This window comes from Empidonax traillii, unplaced genomic scaffold, assembly GCF_003031625.1.
Source record: "Empidonax traillii isolate 1590-97213 ecotype Southwest subspecies unplaced genomic scaffold, ASM303162v1 scaffold32:size1966603, whole genome shotgun sequence".
Taxonomy (NCBI): Eukaryota; Metazoa; Chordata; class Aves; order Passeriformes; family Tyrannidae; genus Empidonax; species Empidonax traillii.
The window spans coordinates 1,004,652-1,011,995 of NW_020955225.1; the positions used below are offsets into that span (position 1 = coordinate 1,004,652).

The 7,344-nt window shown below is 34.8% G+C and overlaps 1 long non-coding RNA gene across 1 annotated transcript; it reads right to left on the reverse strand.

The window, feature by feature from the left end:
- Nucleotides 1–431: 431 nt before the first annotated feature.
- On the reverse strand, nucleotides 432–3,973 carry LOC114073714. The gene is made up of 3 exons (XR_003574372.1): nucleotides 3,521–3,973; nucleotides 2,557–2,650; nucleotides 432–697 (listed from the first exon to the last, which is right to left on the reverse strand). It is a non-coding gene; the product is annotated as an uncharacterized LOC114073714 (long non-coding RNA).
- Nucleotides 3,974–7,344: the final 3,371 nt, after the last annotated feature.

Sequence of the window (7,344 nt, forward strand, 5' to 3'; positions counted from 1 at the left end):
CGCTGAACTTCTTTCATTTTCTGGAATTTGTAATAAATAAAACAACCACGGTCACTAACTTGTAGAAAATCCATAGACCAAAAGACTATATGAAGAGAATAAATTATTGGACAGTTAAGAAATTCAATCCAAAGAACTTCTTCAAATATCTCGTGCCTGCTCAGAGTGGATAAAAACTTTATGAAAATCTAATCATTCCAGAGAGGAAAATGAAATCAAGCATTGTCCAGAATACATTTAATTGTATAAAAAAATCCTGCTGTGAGCAGAGCAGCGGGGAGCTTTCAAAGCTGTTTGATCTGAAAACACACCAATATCTTTAAAGAAAGACCTCATTTCAATATTTATACTGACTAATATCAATGACAGCAGCATCTCTTTGAAGGGAACCTCCTGGGTTTACCTTTGAGAACTCCCATCACTGTGTGTGCTTCTCTCCTTTGTACCTTCAGAAACTTCCAGAAGCAGAGCTCTTGAAAGTACATATTTATTCCAGGGCAGAGTGTTGCTGTTTTTTCCAGGCAGTTTGTCAGGTTAGTGTCACCCATTTGTAACTGAAGAGTCATTCTGATCAGAGCTCCCTCTTTAGGGCTCCAGATGTAGGATACCTCTTCACGGGCCAGATGATTCTCCATCACACTGACGTTATTTTATGATGATGTGTTACAATCTCAGTGAGAAAAGGTCAGAGCTGGCCCTGAAAGAACAGTGATTTATTATTCAGAGGAAGATTGCACTGCAGCCCATAAAGCATTCAATGCTGCCATTAAGACAAAACCTGCAATCAGAACAGCAGCAGTACTACAGTCCAATGGAATTTAACTCCTGCCCCAGCAGAAAGTATAGAACTATCCAATTTTTAAAAACTACAATTGTATGCCTTTTTATTCTCTCTTAATTAAAGTAATAAACAATAACTTGATTACGAATGGCTACAGCCACTGTTCAACCTTGGTTTTTTTTCTTTTTCCTATAGTCCAATACTCTTTCAAATATTAATGAAATATTGAAGGGTTTTTTGTAAGATCAGGACAGAGAGAGGAAAAAGTAGCCAAACATCTGTGATTATTATGTTGCAAACCTGATCCTAAGTACATCCTAAATTTTAAACTTTGTGTAGACATGGTAAGAAACTTGAGAAGACAGATAAGCCTTGATAAATCAGCCTTGTACAGAACAGCTCAATCCATATCCTATCAAAAGTATTCACTAGTCTGGAAACATCTACACTGAATTAGGAGTCTAATTTTTAATAAAACTGTGTGGACATCCAGAGCAATAGAATAGTCAAGGAGCAGGGTGTAGTCACAGGGACTAAAACAGCAGGAGGAGATGAGGTACCTCATCACTCTCTGCTAACGAGGAAGGTGCTTTTGGACACCATGGGCTGTTGGTTGTGTGAGGACTTGAAGTCCCTTTCTAGGCAGAACATTAGTTTCTTTCAGAAGAATTCTTTCATTGAGAGTTGAAATGACAAAAATGATGACCTGTGCCTAATTTGTCCACAGCTGAACATTTACTGGGACTTTGCATTGATGGCAGCAGGGAAAAGGCTTGTGGCTGGACTGAACTGGGCATAGCCCTGATTCCTAAAGGGATAGACAGCACATCCTATTCCAATACAGCTTGAAGAATAGTAGGAAATAGTAGTGAAAAAGAGTACTGCTATTACAAATGAAAGTTCTTTGGTTGTTTTACCTCATCACCCCAAAGCACTCCCCCAAATACCAGGGACTGTTTATTCATTTTGAGTTTATTTTTCCAATGCAATGAATCCTTCACTGAAATGGTGCTGATTCTGCTGAATCCTTTGTTGAGTTCTAACCAGTGGTTTCCCACTCATAAAGTGTACCTTAATAACACCTTTTACACATGTGTATAAATTACTTTAAAAACCTTTTACAACAGAAATGAATTTTTTCTTCTTATCTCTTGAAAGCCTTCAATTAATGGAACCTGTTATTTCACAGCATGCATTAAAAATATTAACTTTAATTCTAATCAGCATCAATAGGGTATTTCTTAAATTCACATATCCATCTTCATCAGTATTTTACAGAAATTCCTTTTTAAAAAGAAGTCAATCTTAAATAAGAAAATCAAGCATGAAAATGTTTAAATTTCTTCAAAATTCCATTTGGGGATCAAAAAGCCAGGGTTATTTCATTTATTCTGGAGCAGTGGGAAAGGAAACAAGCAAGGCCTGACTTCTCTACAGTTATCTGGAGTCTGGAAAATCTGAGATTATTGAAGGTGTCAAGATAGGATCTTAAGTTTCAAAAGACTAAAAGACTTCTGTGGGACACAGAGGTCTGACTACACATGAGACAGCTCAAATAAACCAAGCCTAAGCAGCCAAGTCCAGCATGCTGTAGACCAAGGAGGGGTTTGTTCTGTTGAACACAGATTGTAAGCAGCAGCTCTGCTATTTGGGAACTTGATAGCAGTGGAAGAAAATGCATGAATGTAATAAATTTGAGTGCTTTAAATAATGTGTGACCTAATATACTGCTTTAAAATATTAAAATTTCAAGTTTTGAAAGATTCCTCTCATACCTGATAGACGAGGATGTTTCAGCAGTTTCCATTATATCTGTAATAGCTGCTTGGAATTGCTGATCCTGAAAACTTCATTGAATTGACTGTAAATCTGGAGGAAATGTACCCCAAAAACCAGCTGGCTACATAGGGGAAAATCCACAGAATTGTTGAAACACGCCAAAATAGATGCTAAAAGCTCACTTTTATGATTAAGATATGAATGCCAAAATATATATTACTCATTACATGTTGTAAAGACAAGGTAAGTAGGTTATGAATTCATATCTTACATTACAATACAGTATTTATGGTTAAGCTGCCTTCTTTCTAACGTAGTAACTTCAAAATCCATCAAGATTTACACTTATGCCCAGAGATATCAGAGAAATATTTAAGAAATAGGACCCTCTAAAAGCAATTCTTGTTAAACTGTGTGTATTGAAATCAAAAAACTACTTATAAGTCATAGAGTGGTGAAGACAAAACGTTCATCTAATCATCAGAATATATGAAACACATCACAAATCTTTCCAAGAGCTGTTCTTTTACAGTAAAAATAATCTGTAAAAAATTTGTTTTGTTTGCTTTGACCACCCAGGAGTTTATTTTTGTGACTGACACAGTTACACATTTATGGGAGGGCAGAAAGAGAGACTTAAAACTGTTCTGAGGCCAAAAAGGCATGGATTGCTCAAACCTGCTACTAACCTGCCTTGGATAACCTCATTATTCTCATGCAAATTAGGTTCAAAACATAAAAATTTTGGGGATTAATTTGAAAAATCAATTTTATGAATAAGTGTATCTGCTATATCAAACTAATAATTCATTTCTTTTATTGTACTTTTTATATTTTATTGTTGATATCCCCTAACCAAAAGGTTCTTTGCAAAGCATAATTTGGCCTGATTTCAGGGCAGCGCTATTACACTTTTGCCATTCAAGAAAGACTTCACTTTAAAAATCAATCCCATCTTACCTTTTTGATGGCTGCCATCTTCGAAATCCTTTGGGTTTTAAGCAAATGCCGAAGAGGCATTTCCATTTTGTGTAAATTGCTGCTTCCTTGTTTGTGCTGCAGTTCAGACAGATTTTGAAGCCTTGACTTCAGACTCCAAAGCTCCTTCACATTAAGTCCCTTGGCACTTCAATCTTGTTGACTTCACTAATTAGTTTCTCAATCTGCTCTTTTGGAATTAGAAACCTCAGTAACCAACCTGTTTTTGTTTATCCTTCTATTTAACTGAAAATGCATCAATGTGTGGTTATTTATTCTGAGGTTATTCTCTTTGACCAGCTGATGGTGCATCCTCCTGTTGGTTCCCTGACTGCTCAGATGAAGGAATCTAATGTCTAATGCATCCCACATCCCAAAGTTTCTGGCATTATTGGCAGCACTTGCTTCAGTCAATGTGTGCAGATGTAATTCTGCTGTAATGACACAGATTTGGTGGAATTCCTCTCTCCATAACATTAACAATCTCAGCATCTATTTAAATCTCTCCATGGAAAGCGGAGCAGAACAAAACTCTGACTTGGAGAATGTTCTTTCACAACCTTTCCCCAAAGTGGTTTTCTGATCCTTAACTCTACAGGGCTACTTTTCCCCAAACTGTGCTACACCAGTCTGCCACTGCCTCTTTTTCTTCCTTTCAAACCCAACTGTTCGAAAACAAGTGTTCCTCAATTCCTCTGTTTTAGTCATGATAGCTCTTAAAGAACACTTGCTTTTTTTTAAAACCAAGATGATTTGACACAGGAAAAAAAAAAAAACAACAACCCAACACTGTTGGAGTCAGATATTCCTGTCCAGGAATATGAATGCATATTCTGGAACTTAACAAAACTTGAGCTCTGGCTGTATCTATAACATTTAACATATTATTCGTACAGTGTTGTTGCCTGAGTATTTTTAATATTGGGAAAAACATCCCCAAAAATGTTTCCATTTGTACCCATATTCAAAGGACTTGTGCAAGTCTCCTGTCACAGTACAAACAGGAGAAAGGGAAGTGTCTGCACTTTGTGCCTCATCATAGATACATTTATAACATATACCATGATCTATAGATGTATTTGAGGCACTTCCTTATATATATATACACACACATATCAGTACATGTTTGAGAAATCTTAAAAACTATAATTTATCTTTAGTTTTTCCTGGTTCATGAACAAAAATGAAAATGAAGACCCTAAAACCACTCAACGTGTTTTTAAAAGCCTTATTTTAACTATAATATTAATTATCTATGTTTCAAAACTGCATTTTCTACTCCACCTTTTTTTTTTAAAGTTTTTGCTTTGAAAAGTGAAAAGCTTTTATGCAATCTGGTGTCCTGCTATAATATATAATGAAGACAGAGTAAGTACTTGTTATTTCTCACATAATTTTCTTTTATATTTGTATTCAACACATGAATGTGAGCTTTTTCTTGTCTTTTGTTTGATTCACTAACAGATTAATTCTTCCTTCTAAATAAAATCTCATATTTAATTTTAAATATAGATGATCTATAAAATGGTTGTTTTGATGGTACTATTTAAAGCACATTAATGGGTAATATATGTTATTGTAAACTATGTTATATTAATTTCCTGTTGGAGTTTTGAATCGAGACAGGGACTGACAAAATACTAAAAAAACATTTTGCAAGGAATCATTTACTGGATTCTGGTACCAAGATCTTTATGTTTTGGCCCTCAGTGCTGGCTCCAGGGTAGGTTACTGTCCATCTGAATTAACTGTTTTCATTGAGAGAGTTTAGCATGCATATCACAGTTTAAAATATAGGCATTTCCACCTATTTAATCCTTTTGCATCTTAATATTGAACCAAAGCCTTACTTCATGTAATTGACCTATAAATATCTTAGAATGAAACAGTCAATTCAAATGGAATCAATTTAAGATTTCCTTTTTAAGAAATTAAAAATACCCCTATCCTACACAACCCCTTTAACCTATAAATCTTTATTATTGTCCTACTTTAAGAAACTTCTCTCATTTTTTTTGTTTGTTTTTGTTTTAAATCAGAAATCAAGCCTTTTGCATATTCACAATTTGGCAGCAGAAACTGATGACAAACCCACCTTCATTAATTGTATTATACCAATTTCTTTGTTTCAAACAAAGAAAACCCACTTTTTCTAAATCAAACAGAGCCCTTTTAAGCAGCACTGCAGAACATCAGCTGGTTGTTAATTTCCTGTATCAAATGATCTATTCAAGCCTTCACAAAACCAAAAACATATTCCATTATCACAGCCATTTCATTCTCAACCCTCAAATATAAAGTCATGTCATCCCCATGACAGCAGTAGAAATTTTCATAATCTCTCCATATTTTCAGCTGTGGGTTTTACTTAATTACAGTCTACAACACATAACAAATAAATGAAATTATTTTTAAAACATGCTATGAACAGCAGAAGCAGATAAAAAAAAAGAATCAGTGCAGTTTTCTTCAACTAAGTTAACTTTTACCTCCAGCTAAGTTAAATTTATGAACTTTGTCATAGACAGAAATTTCCTACACAGTACAATAAATTGTATGTTTGAATGTAATAAGCAAGCAGCAAATATAAAGTTCATTATACCTGGATAAACTCATGGCAGCACATGTAAAAAACCTGTCCATTATGCTGAAAACACACATATTTGCACAATGAAAATTTTTGGAAGGCAACTGTTTGTCACTGTGACAGAACTGTGACCAAATCCTAAAGATTTTTATACAGATTTTTTTTTTTAAATTTTGTTTTCTTTGTTTTAGTGTGAAAAATGGCACAGAATGGCATAAAGATATTAAAATGTTTCTAGTTTACTTCCGCAAGTTCCTTGATTTTTGGATCAGTAGAATAACCACCTGTAGCTACCTTCAACCTCAAGAATACTTACAGAGTACTGATTTTACCTGAAAAGCTGATGAAACCAATCATTTCAGAGGAGAATGACATTTTACCCTGAAGTTATAAAACAACAGTGTGTTCTCCATCACTACTTTCATTTAAGTCTTCCAAAATTTCAGCACCTGAAGACCAAAGCTTTGAAGAAAACTTCTGTCTTGACATCTTTTCACTGCAAAACATCCCTGTCTGTCCCCACAGTCATTCCAAATAGAAAACAAAGCCCATTCTACACATCTGACAACCTTCATGTGTGTTGAGAGTGCCCTTCCTGTGTCTGATCACATTTTCCAGCTTACAGGCTGCTACTTCTTCTGCCTTCTATTTTCTCTTTTCCTACCTTTTAACTTAACAACTTTAGCAAGATTCACACTAATCCAACCCCAGCTTAATATTATCTAAGAAAATAAACTTATATATGACAGGAAAAAGAGCAATAAAAGAGTTGTAGAGAATTTGAATAAACCATGTCACTGATACTTTTGATTTTAGAAGCCTAAAAGCCTCCAGCATTCTGTAACATGCTTGGGCACAGTATCTATTGAAAGAGAAACTGAAAATAGTATGGATACTTTCATAGAGACATTTATAACAGAAAACAAGTCTAAAGACACAAACCTTTGCCAGCAGCAAAAAAGATGATGTGGATTACCTTTGACTCCTCTTTCACTTCATTGGCAGTACATGATAACATAAGGTTTTGACAGGAAAATAAAAGGAATTAACAAAATGGTAACTGAAGACTTGTTCCAACTTTAGATCCCAATTATAGCCCACATTGCTTAAAGCAAGGAAATGTGCAAACATCTAACACAGATGAAGAGGAGAGATCTAATGAAAGAGACAACATGACACAAGAACACCAAAGCAGAAGCAGCTAATTAAACCTGTACAA